Raw genomic sequence first — 17,897 nt, forward strand, 5'->3', positions numbered from 1 at the left:
CTGTTAGGTTGTCTGTTAAATAACATGTATATGAAATAAAATATAAGATATATTTCTGGCTTGAATATGACAGTTTTTTGTTATGCAAAATGTACTTTAAAAAGTTGTTAAACACAGATATAAAGAATATAATCTACTTACTCTTTGTAGATAACATTTACAGAAAGTTTTATGTTATTAGATAAGGAATAATTACAGCATTTGAAAAAGAACTTTTAAAAAATATTCTTAAAAAAAAAAAAAATTATTATCGCATTCATTCATTCTTTGATAGATCTCATTACTGCTTTAAGATTTATGAAAATGTAAAAGTAAATAATATGGATCTCATTTGCAAGCTGAAATGTGTGTAACAGGAATCAGTTGTCCGGAACTTCCTTCTTTCAGTTTTCATAATTCTTACAAACATGTCTGTGTTTGTAACAAAAGAATTTACACTGACAAAATTTGTCAAGAGTGGTAAAGTAAATGGGACAAGACCTTTTCTCAGATCTTCTAAATCATAAATAACAAATGTATACATACTTGTGTATAGGAACTGCAGTGTTTTCTCAGATTATATAAAACGTTAATCTTCTAATTCCTTAAAGTAAATATCTTTTTTATGATTTTTTTTTTTTTAATAACACATTAAAGTTAGGATTTCCAAAGGGATATAAATTCAAATATACACAGTTTTCTGTTCAACCTAGGCAAATTCATACCTTTTTTCGTATTTAGGTTTTGGGGGTAAATTACGTTTGTGTAAGTTATTTCATAGCTAAAATAATATATATATATATATTGCTTGGCTTTCAATATACTATTTATTCCCTGAAAGCAAGCAGTGGTGAAAGATTTCATTAATTCCAGTTTTCACTAAATAAGAAGTTAATGTATTAACTATATAATATTTTATTAAAAGAAAATATGCTGTACTAACAAATGCAATTATTGATTAATAGAATTTCTATCACTATAATTTATGATCATGTTATTTTGAGTGTCAACAGTACTGCCTGTTGATGCTTCTTGAAACTGAAATACAAAATTTAATTAATTAAACCATCCAAATTTTGTGAATTATATGCAGTCCTTGTGAGTATCAATTTCCATAATAAAATCATGAATTTGCTTACCCCAGTGTTAGTTCCTATCTTATCTTTGTACTTCTCTCTTTTTATAGTTCATTATGTTAAATTTCACAAAAAAAAAAAAATCCCCAATACATCCTGGTGTAAATCTATGGTGAAAGACATATTTTTTGTAAAGAAATATATATTAAGCAAAACTGTTTTTTTTTTTCTTCTCTCTCTCTCTCTTTCTCTCTCTCCAATACATACAAGTAAACTTCACTTTGTTAGATAGTTTGGTATTTATTATCAAATGTATATCATGTGCAAAGTGTTTAATGACATACATTTTCCCATACATATATGGGAGCTTTTTCCATAACCATGCATTAATAACAATCTAACCATTTATCCCTCTACAATCTTATGTTCTATACTAAACTTCTAACAGCCATATTTTATGTTTTCTTCAATACCAGCTTAATGTTACGAATAAGACAGCAATGATTAAAGACAATTTTTTCATCATAGTTATCAATATTTATATATTTATTCGTGATCATGAAGGTTCCCTGCTTCTAATTTGACATGTGATACATAATGAGGTTTAGTGCCTATTCCTTTTCCACAAGAGAGGTATAGACTGTTAAAACCATTCAAATATTACAGCAAGCAGTGCACACAGTCTGATACAGGTTTCATAGATCGACTGTACTGTTTCATTCATGGAAGGAATTGTTAAACAAAATTTTATTCTAAAAAGGAATTATGAGGCATTGCATTTATTCCATTTTATATTCATACCTTTTAGAAAGATGCACGATACTTTATCAATACAAAAAGGAAGTATGGTGGCTGACCATCAATAGGTTTTATCTGTATTTTGTCTTTTGTAGTATGGTTTGCAGTAATGTAGTGAGATTTTAGCCGTTTTAGTGTGGAAAGGAAAATATGAATATCGTTTTTTTCCTAGCATAAGGATGTGCATGAATACTATACAGTAATAACTTATGAATACCATATTGGTACTGAATAGTGTAGTGTTCCATTTTCCACATTATGCTAAGTTTCTGAAGAGAATGTGCTCGCTTGAATCTTATTTCCAGACCTCCATGAAGTGTACATAGTTGCTGTTGATAGTCTGCTATATTATATGGAGTATTTTTGATGAATGTTACAACTGCAATATACTGGTATATTCTGAGATATGGACTTGAAAGAAATTTAACATTTTAAGGTATGGACATTAATGTACAAAGGAATAATAAAGTATACCCTAAAATGGAATGTCATTAACCTTCATGGAATACTTAGATATTTATATTATACAGAAGAGTTGACAGAAGCTATACTGAGTGACATCTAAAATTTATGCCACAAATAGATTAAGGATAATCCCGTAACTTTTTTTTTTTTTTTTTTTTTTTTTTTTTTGACCCCCTTTTGAGAGACAATTTTTGAGAGACAAAAGATCTTTTTGTATTCTAATATTATTTAGGGATAATGTCGATAAGTAATTAAGAATCAATCCTTTCCTAAACAGAAACACAGTAGACCAAATAAAGGTTAACGTTGTATACACATCTATATTTGTAGTGATTTCAATAGGAGCAGATAGATGATGAGGGGGGTGTCCTAGTGTTCACTGTATACACTTCAATGAATCTATTCATGTTATGCTGAAACAAAGCCTACAAATATACATACACACAAATACATACAACTTGATGATAATGACATAATTAAAATATTCAATGAAGGGGGTTTCCAATACTAAGACTGCATTCTTTTTCAAGTGATTTATGATCTTTCACACTGATTTTTGCTTCACCTAAGGATACAAAGTTAATAAGTCACATTTGTGACTGTGTGGTTTGTTTAATCCTTCAGGGTCCCATGCTATTCCATACATGTACAGAAATCCCTCCCAGCATTTGCAGTCACTCAAACCAACATTGTCAGTAAATGATAAATACAAACATTTTTGTCTCTCTTTATCATTACTGACTAGTTTATTGGGTAAAACATTTTTTTTCAAGATCTAGATTAATAAAAAAAGTATGCCACAATCATGCAGAAGTCAGAATATATAAGTATATATTTTTTATATAACAGAGCAAAATAATATGTAAATATAAATAAAAGAACTATAATAAACTAGTGCTGAAGGTTTCACACTAAAATAATAAGAAAAAAAATACAACAAATACAAAGAAATACATTTACTGCAGAGAAAACAAGAGACCAGCATTTATGACCCTAAGTATGTTACACAACTGTATTTCATATTAATGTTGTAAGACAGAGCGAGTGAGGTCTGTGGGTGGTTGGTAGGGGGTTTGGGGTTTGTTTGTTTGTGTGTGTGTGTGAGAGTGAGAGTGAGAGTGAGAGTGAGAGTGAGAGTGAGAGTGAGAGTAGAGTAGAGTAGAGTAGAGTAGAGTAGAGTAGAGTAGAGTAGAGTAGAGTAGAGTAGAGTAGAGTATGAGTATGAGTATGAGTATGAGTATGAGTATGAGTATGAGTATGAGTATGAGTATGAGTATGAGTATGAGTATGAGTATGAGTGTGAGTGTGAGTGTGTGTTTTGTATGTATAATGTATGTATGTATGTATGTATGTATGTATGTATGTATGTATGTATGTATGTATGTATGCATGTATGCATGCATGTATGTATATTTGTATGTGGATGGGTGAGTGGCTACATGTGTATATGCATATGTTTGTCTGTTTCTTAATGTGCATTTGATAGTGTGTGAAAGTGTGCATGTGCAAGTGCATGTGGGTTTGTGTGCATTAGTGAATGAATAAGTAATTACATGAGTCAGTGAGAGACTGTGTGCACAGAACTATGTGACAAGATTTCTTACTGTCATATCTACGTTTCCAGGAGAAGAATCAATGCACTGCCAATAACGGTAAACTATTCACCAGCTTTGTACAATGCTGAAGAGAAATATTGAGCCCCTGCATTGAGTAAATAATAAATAAAAACAAGGGCTGAAATGTATATAGATGCGTGATCCGTCCAAACATAATGTAATTTGATGGTGTATACTTACATACATTATATTACATATATATGAACGTGTGTAAGCAAAACCAGAAAGTGTTTGTAGTGTATTCGTGAAATATACGAGTAATGTGTGTGCGACTACGTGATTTTCCGTGCAGTTTACATACACGGTAGTTTTATTTACATACATACATTGGTTATGGTACTTATGAAACCCATTACTTCTCTTCCGAGGTTTCTTGAAGATTTTTGAGTCATATTAAACAGCAAATTAATTAAGTATCCAATCAGTATCGGCTGTATGTCTTAAGCAATCAAACTGGTTATTCAACCCCGTCTGAGAACGAAACACATTCTTTAAATCCCTTCTTTAAAGGCAAGAAATAAAAATCTGTGCGCCGAGTTGGGTTTGTTTATTTACACTTTTTGAACAAATACGGACGCACTGCAAATCTGTTAATTCATGCTTGAAATCAACGAAATTGTGAAGTTATAAAGTATTATAATTTATTTTATTGGAAGAACACTTTATAGACTTATCACCAGAGGAGTTTATTAGTTTGGTGGTCAATCAATTTGTTATATTAGGTCCGTAGGAATGCCGCCTGAAAATCCACCATCGGGGACTTTCTCATACATATGTTTTAGCATACACGAATATATAGAAATGCAATTTATTCTTTACCCTCATAAAAAAAAATTAAAGTGAATTTATCCTGTATAGCATATAGTTTTTGTTCATGGTTTAAAACTTCCAACTGCCGTTATAAGCAAGTCGCGTTGCTATAGATTCCTCGCCAAAATGCGTCGCCAACTTGATTGGTGATTCATGACATTGATAATTGCGATGCCAATTTAATATCATTGAGCTCTCACATCTCAAAGCGCGTGCATTACTCCCATTGCTGCGGCATTTACCCAGCAAACATTCCTGTAGAGCGACAACACTAAATAATGGAAAATAGTAAATAAAAAAAAAAATATATTCTGTTATAAGTGCGCGATTTGAATTCCAACGGTTTTGAATATTACTATTCGTCCTTGTTATGAGAGATTCTTGTTATCATGATCAATACGGTTTTCCTAACTCATAATATTGTTTGCAAAACATGTTCATATTTTTTCCCCACAAATTTGACGTCGAACATTTTTTGACGTGACGGTTTGAACGAGAGAAAAAAAATATGCATCAATTACCATGGACATTATTTCTTTTATGTCGTCCGAAATATGTAGAGCATTATACTGTTAATTTCCGACGCATTGATTGTCATTTAAAGACAAAATACGAAAAACAACAAATTTATTTAAACGGACCAATGACATTCGAAATTGTCGACTGCCCACAGCAACGGAGGAAAACAATTGTAAATAAACCCATTTCTCCTCGAATAAATCATATCCACACATCTCAAACCCCATTTTAGAACCATAAATTAATTAAATGAGCCGATATATAACTAAAAATAGGAGTAAAAGCCTTAATTAGCGTAGAAATAACGTAAATTTCCCTCCGCGTTTGGATCCTCCTTCAACTTCAAAATTGAGGCGATAACATGGCGGTCGCTCTCTACCCTGCAACCTGAGAGCTCGTAATATTTTCTCTCTTTTTCGGTCCCGTGTTGCATTACGACGCGTGACGCACCTGTTGGTAAGTGGGGGAGGGATTGGAGAAGAGGGGGAATGCGTGAAAAGGGAGGGAGACGGAGGAGATAAAGGAGAAAAGCGAGAAAAGGAAAGTTGGACTTGGCGGGGTTTTGGGTCGGAGCGAACTGCACGATTGGAAATTGAAAGAAAACAATTCATTTTATTATTTTTTTCCTCGTATTTTTCCTCCCCCGCGTTCGGTGCATTATTGGTGTGGTTAAGATCAGCCGAAGGTCAGAAAAAAGGACCAAATTTAGCGATATATGAGTGGAAGATGTGGTGTTGATGGCCTTTTGTTGTGTTGCATCATTGTGCTGATTCGACCTTTTTTTTTTTCCTTTTTCTTTTTTTTTCTTTTTTTGGGTGAGAATTATTCTCTCGGATTTGTAATTCGTGTTAATTAATTTCGAGAGACGCAGTATTGGCGAGTTTAGAGAGAGAGAGAGAGTTGAGTGTTGTGAATTGGACCCCAAGACGACAAGAGAGAAACACGTTAGCCTATTAAAAATAAACACAGATAAAACTTTCAAATGTTTATAGATGATCTCCAGAAGGTAAAAATAAGACCATATTTATTTATCAACATCTGTGAGCCTCTCTCCCAAGCCCAGTGATGCGTTGGCCTCGGCACTCCGGCAAAGGCAAACAAGCTACGGTCTCGCGTATTTCAGCAAGGCAATTTTGTGTGAATTAAGGAGCTGTTCCAAGCGATTTACATGCGGATGCAAATGTCGAGGATGCCCCAAGGGGGGGTTAGTCGGCCGTCGCTAGCATCAAGGGCAGAATATGGAGTAATGGCAGTGTTGAATGATTTCCAAGTGTGTTTCATCATGTTTTGTGTTTTAATTCCGTTATTTTTCGTTATTGAAGGTAATCAAGAAAGATAATGTAAACAAGAACGTAGAAATGTGAGGTTGACAACGAGGCATAATCACGACCTGTAGGTTCCAGAGGTTGCCATCCAGAGTACAAATATGAATACATGTAAAAAAGGATAAATAGATAAATAAAAATAAATAAGATAAAGATAAAGAATAAATAAATTTTAAAAATTTTATTGATAAATAAAAAAAAAAAAAAGTAGTTTCATGTTAAACAATGAAAGCCGTGCAGTATACCAACACATTCACATCACTTGTTTGGGAGAATACAGTTGTGATGACACGCAACTGTTTTATATTGAATGATGCAGCCCCTTTTTATTATTATTATTATTATTATTATTATTATTATTATTATTACTATTGTTGTTGTTGTTGTTATTGTTATTATTGTTGTTGTTATTATTATTATTATTATTATTATTATTATTATTATTATATTACCAACGTAATGTTTCTTTATCTTTTAATTCTCTATTTATTTATTAGTTTGTTTATATACTTTTATTATCAAATGGTCTATTCACTCACTGTTTGATTGTCCATGTAATTTGTTGTTGATATATAATGGTTTTTGCATTACCAACTGACTGCTGTCAAATAGTACTTTCATTATGCATAATGAATGCTTTGGGAATAATGTCTCCACATTACTGTACTTACTGCCACTTAAATGAAAATATATCTAGGTGTTATATCGTTATTTTGTCTATTTGTCTGTATTTCTAGGCTCAAAAATGTTTAAAACCAGATTTAGAGGAAGAAGAAATAGCATAGATTTATATTTAACTCATGAGAAACAGGTGATTAGGCCTAATCTCTAGACATGGCACTTGTCCAAAAATAACCAGGTGGGATTCTTTTCTCCACTAAACTCTAAAAGAAAAAGTATCAGAATGTTTTGTGAATGTTTCTTTTAAGTTAGTTAGATTTATTGATTTTTTTAGATTATTCTTATTCTTATTATTATGATTATTATTATTATTGTGAATAATGTTTTTATAGGTCTGAGGAGGAGGACCCACCCCTTCCCCCTGGACTTTGGTGAATTGATAAGCGTGAATATTTACAAAAGTGATATTGGCTTTTGAAATGATTCTCTCTCTCTCTCTCTCTCTCTCTCTCTCTCTCTCTCTCTCTCTCTCTCTCTCTCTCTGTGAATAGCACACAGTAAAATAACTGCCATGACCTGAAATCTGACAACAACCAATAAAAGAGCTTGGATTGGTTTTCCTCTTTGATGATAACTTGCCTCTCAGGTCAATACGCTCATATCTATCTATTATATAATGCATTTAGTGGTATTTTTTGGCCAGAGTCAGAGTGCTGATAGGAGCCGTGGCAATTAGCAGGCATCCAGGTGTCCTAGACATTTACCTTGAGAAAGGCGAATTTGCAAGTTATTTCATTTTTCTTAGTATTTGTTTTAACGTAATTGATCTCTGTGTCTTGGTCTCTGTCAGTAACGATGCTACAAGACAAAGCAGTACAAATTATTTGAATTAATGACTTTGACAGCTGTTGTTAATTTGGTCTCTCTCCCTCTTCAAAATTTGAACACCTATGTCTCCATTAAGATTGCTTTCTCTTAAAGATACAAATTTCCTTCTTTTTTCATATTGCATATTGTCTGTAGTTATTATTATTATATTGTTCATAATTAAAATTTCTTTTTTCTCTCTCTTTCAGGTTAACACTTGCATGCATCTCCTGTGGCCACCAAAATGCGACAAACGTCCCCATCCCAGGATTTGGAGGCCCGCTTCTCCGTCTTCCTCAACCCCATTCGTGACCTGACCAAAAACTGGGAAGTGGACATAGCAAAGGTCAGGATTAGTTTGAGCTAAAGAATATTTTTATTTACAGCCCTCAAAGGTTCATTGACACTATATTTTTTTATAATGCTATTAACAATAATAGTGGACATGGCATTTATGTCATACCATCTCATTATCATAAGCTTAACCCATTGCCGACGGGTGGCATGTACGTACATGCCATGGCATGGCGGGATCATCTGCCGGGGGCACGTACGCACATGCCATAGAGTATGCATGGACATGCCATGAGGTTTTTTTTTTTTTTTTTTTTTTTTTTTTTTTTTTTTTTTTTTTTTTTACAATCACGGCAAAAGATTATTTTTTTGCCAGTGAAAGTGTGATTAAGTCGGTTCTAACACTTTCTCATTTTTACCATGCAACAAACAAAAAAAATGCAACAAACCGACAATTTCAACTCCATGATACCACACACTGCTTATTTTATTCGGACTATAGACCGAATAATGATCAACTATGGAGTCTATATAAGAACAAAAATACCCTTCAGTCTTGATTTATCAGGAAGTTTGGCAAGTAGAGACTGTAAAAAATAATGAAAATTGAAAATACAACATATCTTCGTAGTATTACAAAGAAACGGCATGGGATGCTGGTATTTGGCATGAGTGGTCGCGCATGCTCGGGCGACGATATAAGCCCCCGGCAGCGAGGCCCCGGCCTCTATGAATGCTATCCGTCAATTATGGGTTAACATGTAGTTGGTGTTGTAGCTTCCTGGGGGGTATGTATAAAGGAAGAAAATTCTGTGTTTATGTTTATATGCAAATTATATATTATGCTTTGCATAAGAGCACTGAATAGAGATTAAAGTATTAATTTTAAGGAAATTTAGCTGCCCTAAAATATCTATCAGGGATATTTTTTCACACAACAAATACATTAGAAAGCTGATAACTCCTTGAATCTAGGAAGTAGCTTATCACACATTTTAGTGGTGTTTTAAAGTCAGATCAGTGGCCGTTTTTAATGAATAGAAATATGTCTCTTGTGTTTGAAGTTTTTACAAGTATAAACACAGGTCAGAGTTGTGACTGTGTAGTTGGGTATTCATATCTTCATTCTTTTCATTCCTTGCATAGTTTGATGGGGTGAGTAAACATTAATGTTTACTCACCCCATCAAACTATGCAAGGAATGAAAAGAATGAAGATATGAATACCCAACTACACAGTCACAACTCTGACCTGTGTTTATACTTGTAAAAACTTCAAACACAAGAGACATATTTCTATTCATTAAAAACGGCCACTGATCTGACTTTAAAACACCACTAAAATGTGTGATAAGCTACTTCCTAGATTCAAGGAGTTATCAGCTTTCTAATGTATTTGTTGTGTGAAAAAATATCCCTGATAGATATTTTAGGGCAGCTAAATTTCCTTAAAATTAATACTTTAATCTCTATTCAGTGCTCTTATGCAAAGCATAATGTATAATTTGCATATAAACATAAACACAGAATTTTCTTCCTTTATACATACCCCCCAGGAAGCTACAACACCAACTACATGTTTAACCCATAATTGACGGATAGCATTCATAGAGGCCGGGGCCTCGCTGCCGGGGGCTTATATCGTCGCCCGAGCATGCGCGACCACTCATGCCAAATACCAGCATCCCATGCCGTTTCTTTGTAATACTAAGAAGATATGTTGTATTTTCAATTTTCATTATTTTTTACAGTCTCTACTTGCCAAACTTCCTGATAAATCAGACTGAAGGGTATTTTTGTTCTTATATAGACTCCATAGTTGATCATTATTCGGTCTATAGTCCGAATAAAATAAGCAGTGTGTGGTATCATGGAGTTGAAATTGTCGGTTTGTTGCATTTTTTTTGTTTGTTGCATGGTAAAAATGAGAAAGTGTTAGAACCGACTTAATCACACTTTCACTGGCAAAAAATAATCTTTTGCCGTGATTGTAAAAAAAAAAAAAAAAAAAAAAAAAAAAAAAAAAAAAAAACCTCATGGCATGTCCATGCATACTCTATGGCATGTGCGTACGTGCCCCCGGCAGATGATCCCGCCATGCCATGGCATGTACGTACATGCCACCCGTCGGCAATGGGTTAAGCTTATGATAATGAGATGGTATGACATAAATGCCATGTCCACTATTATTGTTAACAGCATTATAAAAAAATATAGTGTCAATGAACCTTTGAGGGCTGTAATAAAATATTCTTTAGCTCAAACTAATCCTGACCTTTGCTATGTCCACTTCCCAGTTTTTGGTCAGGTCACGAATGGGGTTGAGGAAGACGGAGAAGCGGGCCTCCAAATCCTGGATGGGGACGTTTGTCGCATTTTGGTGGCCACAGGAGATGCATGCAAGTGTTAACCTGAAAGAGAGAGAAAAAAGAAATTTTAATTATGAACAATATAATAATAATAACTACAGACAATATGCAATATGAAAAAAGAAGGAAATTTGTATCTTTAAGAGAAAGCAATCTTAATGGAGACATAGGTGTTCAAATTTTGAAGAGGGAGAGAGACCAAATTAACAACAGCTGTCAAAGTCATTAATTCAAATAATTTGTACTGCTTTGTCTTGTAGCATCGTTACTGACAGAGACCAAGACACAGAGATCAATTACGTTAAAACAAATACTAAGAAAAATTAAATAACTTGCAAATTCGCCTTTCTCAAGGTAAATGTCTAGGACACCTGGATGCCTGCTAATTGCCACGGCTCCTATCAGCACTCTGACTCTGGCCAAAAAAATACCACTAAATGCATTATATAATAGATAGATATGAGCGTATTGACCTGAGAGGCAAGTTATCATCAAAGAGGAAACCAATCCAAGCTCTTTTATTGGTTGTTGTCAGATTTCAAGGTCATGGCAGTTATTTTACTGTGTGCTATTTCACAGAGAGAGAGAGAGAGAGAGAGAGAGAGAGAGAGAGAGAGAGAGAGAGAGAGAGAATCATTTCAAAAGCCAATATCACTTTTGTAAATATTCACGCTTATCAATTCACCAAAGACCAGGGGGAAGGGGTGGGTCCTCCTCCTCAGACCTATAAAAACATTATTCACAATAATAATAATAATCATAATAATAAGAATAAGAATAATCTAAAAAATCAATAAATCTAACTAACTTAAAAGAAACATTCACAAAACATTCTGATACTTTTTCTTTTAGAGTTTAGTGGAGAAAAGAATCCCACCTGGTTATTTTTGGACAAGTGCCATGTCTAGAGATTAGGCCTAATCACCTGTTTCTCATGAGTTAAATATAAATCTATGCTATTTCTTCTTCCTCTAAATCTGGTTTTAAACATTTTTGAGCCTAGAAATACAGACAAATAGACAAAATAACGATATAACATCTAGATATATTTTCATTTAAGTGGCAGTAAGTACAGTAATGTGGAGACATTATTCCACAAGCATTCATTATGCATAATGAAAGCACTATTTGACAGCAATCAGTTGCTAATGCAAAACCATTATATATCACAACAAATTACATGACAATCAACAGTGAGTGAACTAGACCATTTTGATAATAAAAGTATATAAACAACTAATAAATAAATAGAGAATTAAAAGATAAAGAAACATTACGTTGTAATATAATAATAATAATAATAATAATAATAATAATAATAATAACAACAACAATAATAACAATACAACAACAACAACAATAGTAATAATAATAATAATAATAATAATAATATAATAATATAAAAAGGGGGCTGCATCATTCAATATATAAACAGTTGCGTGTCATCACAAGTGTATTCTCCCAAACAAGTGATGTGAATGTGTTGGTATTCTGCACGACTTTCAAATGTTTAACATGAAACTAGCTTTTTTTTTATTTATTTAACAATACATTTTTAAAAATGTATTTATTCTTTATTATTATTATTATTATTTTTTTCTATCAATTTATTTATCCTTTTTTACATGTATTCATATTTGTACTCTGGATGGCAACCTCTGGAACCTACAGGTCGTGATTATGCCTCGTTGTCAACCTCACATTTCTACGTTCTTGTTTACATTATCTTTCTTGATTACCTTCAATAACGAAAAATAACGGAATTAAAACACAAAACATGATGAAACACACTTGGAAATCATTCAACACTGCCATTACTCCATTTTCTGCCTTTGATGATAGCGACGGCCGACTAACCCCCCCTCGGGACATCATCGACATTTGCATCCGCATGTAAATCGCTTGGATCAGCTCCTTAATTCACACAAAATTGCCGGTTGCTGAAATGCGCGAGACCATAGCTTGTTTGCCTTTGCCGGAGAGCCGAGGCCAACGCATCACTGGGCTTGGGAGAGGCTCACAGATGTTGATAAATAAATATGGTCTTACTCTCACCTTCTGGAGATCATCTATAAACATTTGAAAGTTTTATCTGTGTTTATTTTTAATAGGCTAACGTGTTTCTCTCTTGTCGTCTTGGGGTCCAATTCACAACACTCAACTCTCTCTCTCTCTCTAAACTCGCCAATACTGCGTCTCTCGAAATTAATTAACACGAATTACAAATCGAGAGAATAATTCTCACCCAAAAAAAGAAGAAAAAAAAAAAAGAAAAAGGAAAAAAAAAAAAGGTCGAATCAGCACAATGATGCAACACAACAAAAGGCCATCAACACCACATCTTCCACTCATATATCGCTAAATTTGGTCCTTTTTCTGACCTTCGGCTGATCTTAACCACACCAAAAATGCACCGAACGCGGGGAGGAAAATACGAGGAAAAAAATAATAAAATGAATTGTTTTTCTTTCAATTTCCAATCGTGCAGTTTCGCTCCGACCCAAAACCCCGCCAAGTCCAACTTTCCTTTTCTCGTCTCTCTCCTTTATCTCCTCCGTCTCCCTCCCTTTTCACGCATTCCCCCTCTTCTCCAATCCCTCCCCCACTTACCAACAGGTGCGTCACGCGTCGTAATGCAACACGGGACCGAAAAGAGAGAAAATATTACGAGCTCTCAGGTTGCAGGGTAGAGAGCGACCGCCATGTTATCGCCTCAATTTTGAAGTTGAAGGAGGAACCAAACGCGGAGGGAAATTTACGTTATTTCTACGCTAATTAAGGCTTTTACTCCTGTTTTTAGATATATATCGGCTCATTTAATTAATTTATGGTTCTAAAATGGGGTTTGGGGTGTGTGGATATGATTTATTCGAGGAGAAATGGGTTTATTTACAATTGTTTTCCTCCGTTGCTGTGGGCAGTCGACAATTTCGAATGTCATTGGTCCGTTTAAATAAATCTGTTGTTTTTCGTGTTTTTGTCTTTAAATAACAATTAATGCGTCGGAATTAACAGTATAATGCTCTACATATTTCGGACGACATAAAAGAAATAATGTCCATGGTAATTGATGCATATTTTTTTTCTCTCGTTCAAACCGTCACGTCAAAAAATGTTCGACGTCAAAATTGTGGGGGAAAATATGAACATGTTTTGCAAACAATATTATTAGTTAGGAAAACCGTATTGATCATGACAACAAGAATCTCTCATAACAAGGACGAATAGTAATATTCAAAACCGTTGGAATTCAAATCGCGCACTTATATCAAAATATTTTTTTTCTTTATTTTACTATTTTCCATTATTTAGTGTTGTCGCTCTACAGGAATGTTTGCTGGGTAAATGCCGCAGCAATGGGAGTAATGCACGCGCTTTGAGATGTGAGAGCTCAATGATATTAAATTGGCATCGCAATTATCAATGTCATGAATCACCAATCAAGTTGGCGACGCATTTTGGCGAGGAATCTATAGCAACGCGACTTGCTTATAACGGCAGTTGGAAGTTTTAAACCATGAACAAACTATATGCTATACAGGATAAATTCACTTTAATTTTTTTTTATGAGGGTAAAGAATAAATTGCATTTCTATATATTCGTGTATGCTAAAACATATGTATTGAGAAGTCCCCGATGGTGGATTTTCAGGCGGCATTCCTACGGACCTAATATAACAAATTGATTGACCACCAAACTAATAAACTCCTCTGGTGATAAGTCTATAAAGTGTTCTTCCAATAAAATAAATTAAAATGCTTTATAACTTCACAATTTCGTTGATTTCAAGCATGAATTAACAGATTTGCAGTGCGTCCGTATTTGTTCAAAAAGTGTAAATAAACAAACCCAACTCGGCGCACAGATTTTTATTTCTTGCCTTTAAAGAAGGGATTTAAAGAATGTGTTTCGTTCTCAGACGGGGTTGAATAACCTGTTTGATTGCTTAAGACACACAGCCGATACTGATGGGATACTTAATTAATTCACTGTTTAATATGACTCGAAAATCTTCAAGAAACCTCAGAAGAGAAGTAATGGGTTTCATAAGTACCATAACCCGTGTATGTATGTAAATAAAACTACCGTGTATGTAAACTACACGGAAAATCACGTAGTCGCACACACATTACTCGTATATTTCACGAATACACTACAAACACTTTCTGGTTTTGCTTACACACGTTCATATATATGTAATATAATGTATGTAAGTATACACCATCAAATTACATTATGTTTGGACGGATTCACGCTTCTATATACATTTCAGCCCTTGTTTTTATTTATTATTTACTCAATGCAGGGGCTCAATATTTCTCTTCAGCATTGTACAAAGCTGGTGAATAGTTTACCGTTATTGGCAGTGCATTGATTCTTCTCCTGGAAACGTAGATATGACAGTAAGAAATCTTGTCACATAGTTCTGTGCACACAGTCTCTCAGTGACTCATGTAATTACTTATTCATTCACTAATGCACACAAACCCACATGCACTTGCACATGCACACTTTCACACACTATCAAATGCACATTAAGAAACAGACAACATATGCATATACACATGTAGCCACTCACCCATCCACATACAATATACATACATGCCATGCATACATGCATACATACATACATACATACATACATACATACATCATACATACATCATACATACATTATACATACAAACACACACTCACACTCACACTCACACTCACACTCACACTCACACTCATACTCATACTCATACTCATACTCATACTCATACTCATACTCATACTCATACTCATACTCATACTCATACTCATACTCTACTCTACTCTACTCTACTCTACTCTACTCTACTCTACTCTACTCTACTCTCACTCTCACTCTCACTCTCACTCTCACTCTCACTCTCACTCTCACACACACACACAAACAAACAAACCCCAAACCCCCTACCAACCACCCACAGACCTCACTCACTCCGTCTTACAACATTAATATGAAATACAGTTGTGTAACATACTTAGGGTCATAAATGCTGGTCTCTTGTTTTCTCTGCAGTAAATGTATTTCTTTGTATTTGTTGTATTTTTTTTCTTATTATTTTAGTGTGAAACCTTCAGCACTAGTTTATTATAGTTCTTTTATTTATATTTACATATTATTTTGCTCTGTTATATAAAAAATATATACTTATATATTCTGACTTCTGCATGATTGTGGCATACTTTTTTTTTATTAATCTAGATCTTGAAAAAAATGTTTTACCCAATAAACTAGTCAGTAATGATAAAGAGAGACAAAAATGTTTGTATTTATCATTTACTGACAATGTTGGTTTGAGTGATTGCAAATGCTGGGAGGGATTTCTGTACATGTATGGAATAGCATGGGACCCTGAAGGATTAAACAAACCACACAGTCACAAATGTGACTTATTAACTTTGTATCCTTAGGTGAAGCAAAAATCAGTGTGAAAGATCATAAATCACTTGAAAAAGAATGCAGTCTTAGTATTGGAAACCCCCTTCATTGACTATTTTAATTATGTCATTATCATCAAGTTGTATGTATTTGTGTATGTATATTTGTAGGCTTTGTTTCAGCATAACATGAATAGATTCATTGAAGTGTATACAGTGAACACTAGGACACCCCCTCATCATCTATCTGCTCCTATTGAAATCACCACAAATATAGATGTGTATACAACGTTAACATTTATTTGGTCTACTGTGTTTCTGTTTAGGAAAGGATTGATTCTTAATTACTTATCGACATTATCCCTAAATAATATTAGAATGCAAATGATCTTTTTGTCTCTCAAAAAGCAGTTCATGATGGGGAAAAAAAAAAGAAAAAAAAAAGGAATTATCCTTAATCTATTTGTGGCATAAATTTTAGATGTCACTCAGTATAGCTTCTGTCAACTCTTCTGTATAATATAAATATCTAAGTATTCCATGAAGGTTAATGACATTCCATTTTAGGGTATACTTTATTATTCCTTTGTACATTAATGTCCATACCTTAAAATGTTAAATTTCTTTCAAGTCCATATCTCAGAATATACCAGTATATTGCAGTTGTAACATTCATCAAAAATACTCCATATAATATAGCAGACTATCAACAGCAACTATGTACACTTCATGGAGGTCTGGAAATAAGATTCAAGCGAGCACATTCTCTTCAGAAACTTAGCATAATGTGGAAAATGGAACACTACACTATTCAGTACCAATATGGTATTCATAAGTTATTACTGTATAGTATTCATGCACATCCTTATGCTAGGAAAAAACGATATTCATATTTTCCTTTCCACACTAAAACGGCTAAAATCTCACTACATTACTGCAAACCATATTACAAAAGACAAAATACAGATAAAACCTATTGATGGTCAGCCACCATACTTCCTTTTTGTATTTGATAAAGTATCGTGCATCTTTCTAAAAGGTACGAATATAAAATGGAATAAATGCAATGCCTCATAATTCCTTTTTAGAATAAAATTTTGTTTAACAATTCCTTCCATGAATGAAACAGTACAGTCGATCTATGAAACCTGTATCAGACTGTGTGCACTGCTTGCTGTAATATTTGAATGGTTTTAACAGTCTATACCTCTCTTGTGGAAAAGGAATAGGCACTAAACCTCATTATGTATCACATGTCAAATTAGAAGCAGGGAACCTTCATGATCACGAATAAATATATAAATATTGATAACTATGATGAAAAAATTGTCTTTAATCATTGCTGTCTTATTCATAACATTAAGCTGGTATTGAAAAAAACATAAAATATGGCTGTTAGAAGTTTAGTATAGAACATAAGATTGTAGAGGGATAAATGGTTAGATTGTTATTAATGCATGGTTATGGAAAAAGCTCCCATATATGTATGGGAAAATGTATGTCATTACCACTTTGCACATGATATACATTTGATAATAATACCAAACTATCTAACAAAGTGAAGTTTACTTGTATGTATTGGAGAGAGAGAAGAGAGAGAGAGAGAGAAAAAAAAAGTTTTGCTTAATATATATTCTTTACAAAAATATGTCTTTCACCATAGATTTACACCAGGATGTATTGGGATTTTTTTTTTTTTGTGAAATTTACCTAATGAACTATAAAGAGAGAAGTACAAAGATAAGAAAC

General features: G+C 33.6%; 1 protein-coding gene across 1 annotated transcript in view; it reads right to left on the bottom strand.

Moving 5' to 3' along the window:
• Nucleotides 1-17,897, bottom strand: part of LOC119583073 (metal transporter CNNM4-like) — a gene marked incomplete in the record, with an annotated part of 31,460 nt that overhangs the window by 8,479 nt on the left and 5,084 nt on the right.

Source organism: Penaeus monodon, chromosome 16 (genome assembly GCF_015228065.2).
Source record: "Penaeus monodon isolate SGIC_2016 chromosome 16, NSTDA_Pmon_1, whole genome shotgun sequence".
NCBI lineage: Eukaryota > Metazoa > Arthropoda > Malacostraca > Decapoda > Penaeidae > Penaeus > Penaeus monodon.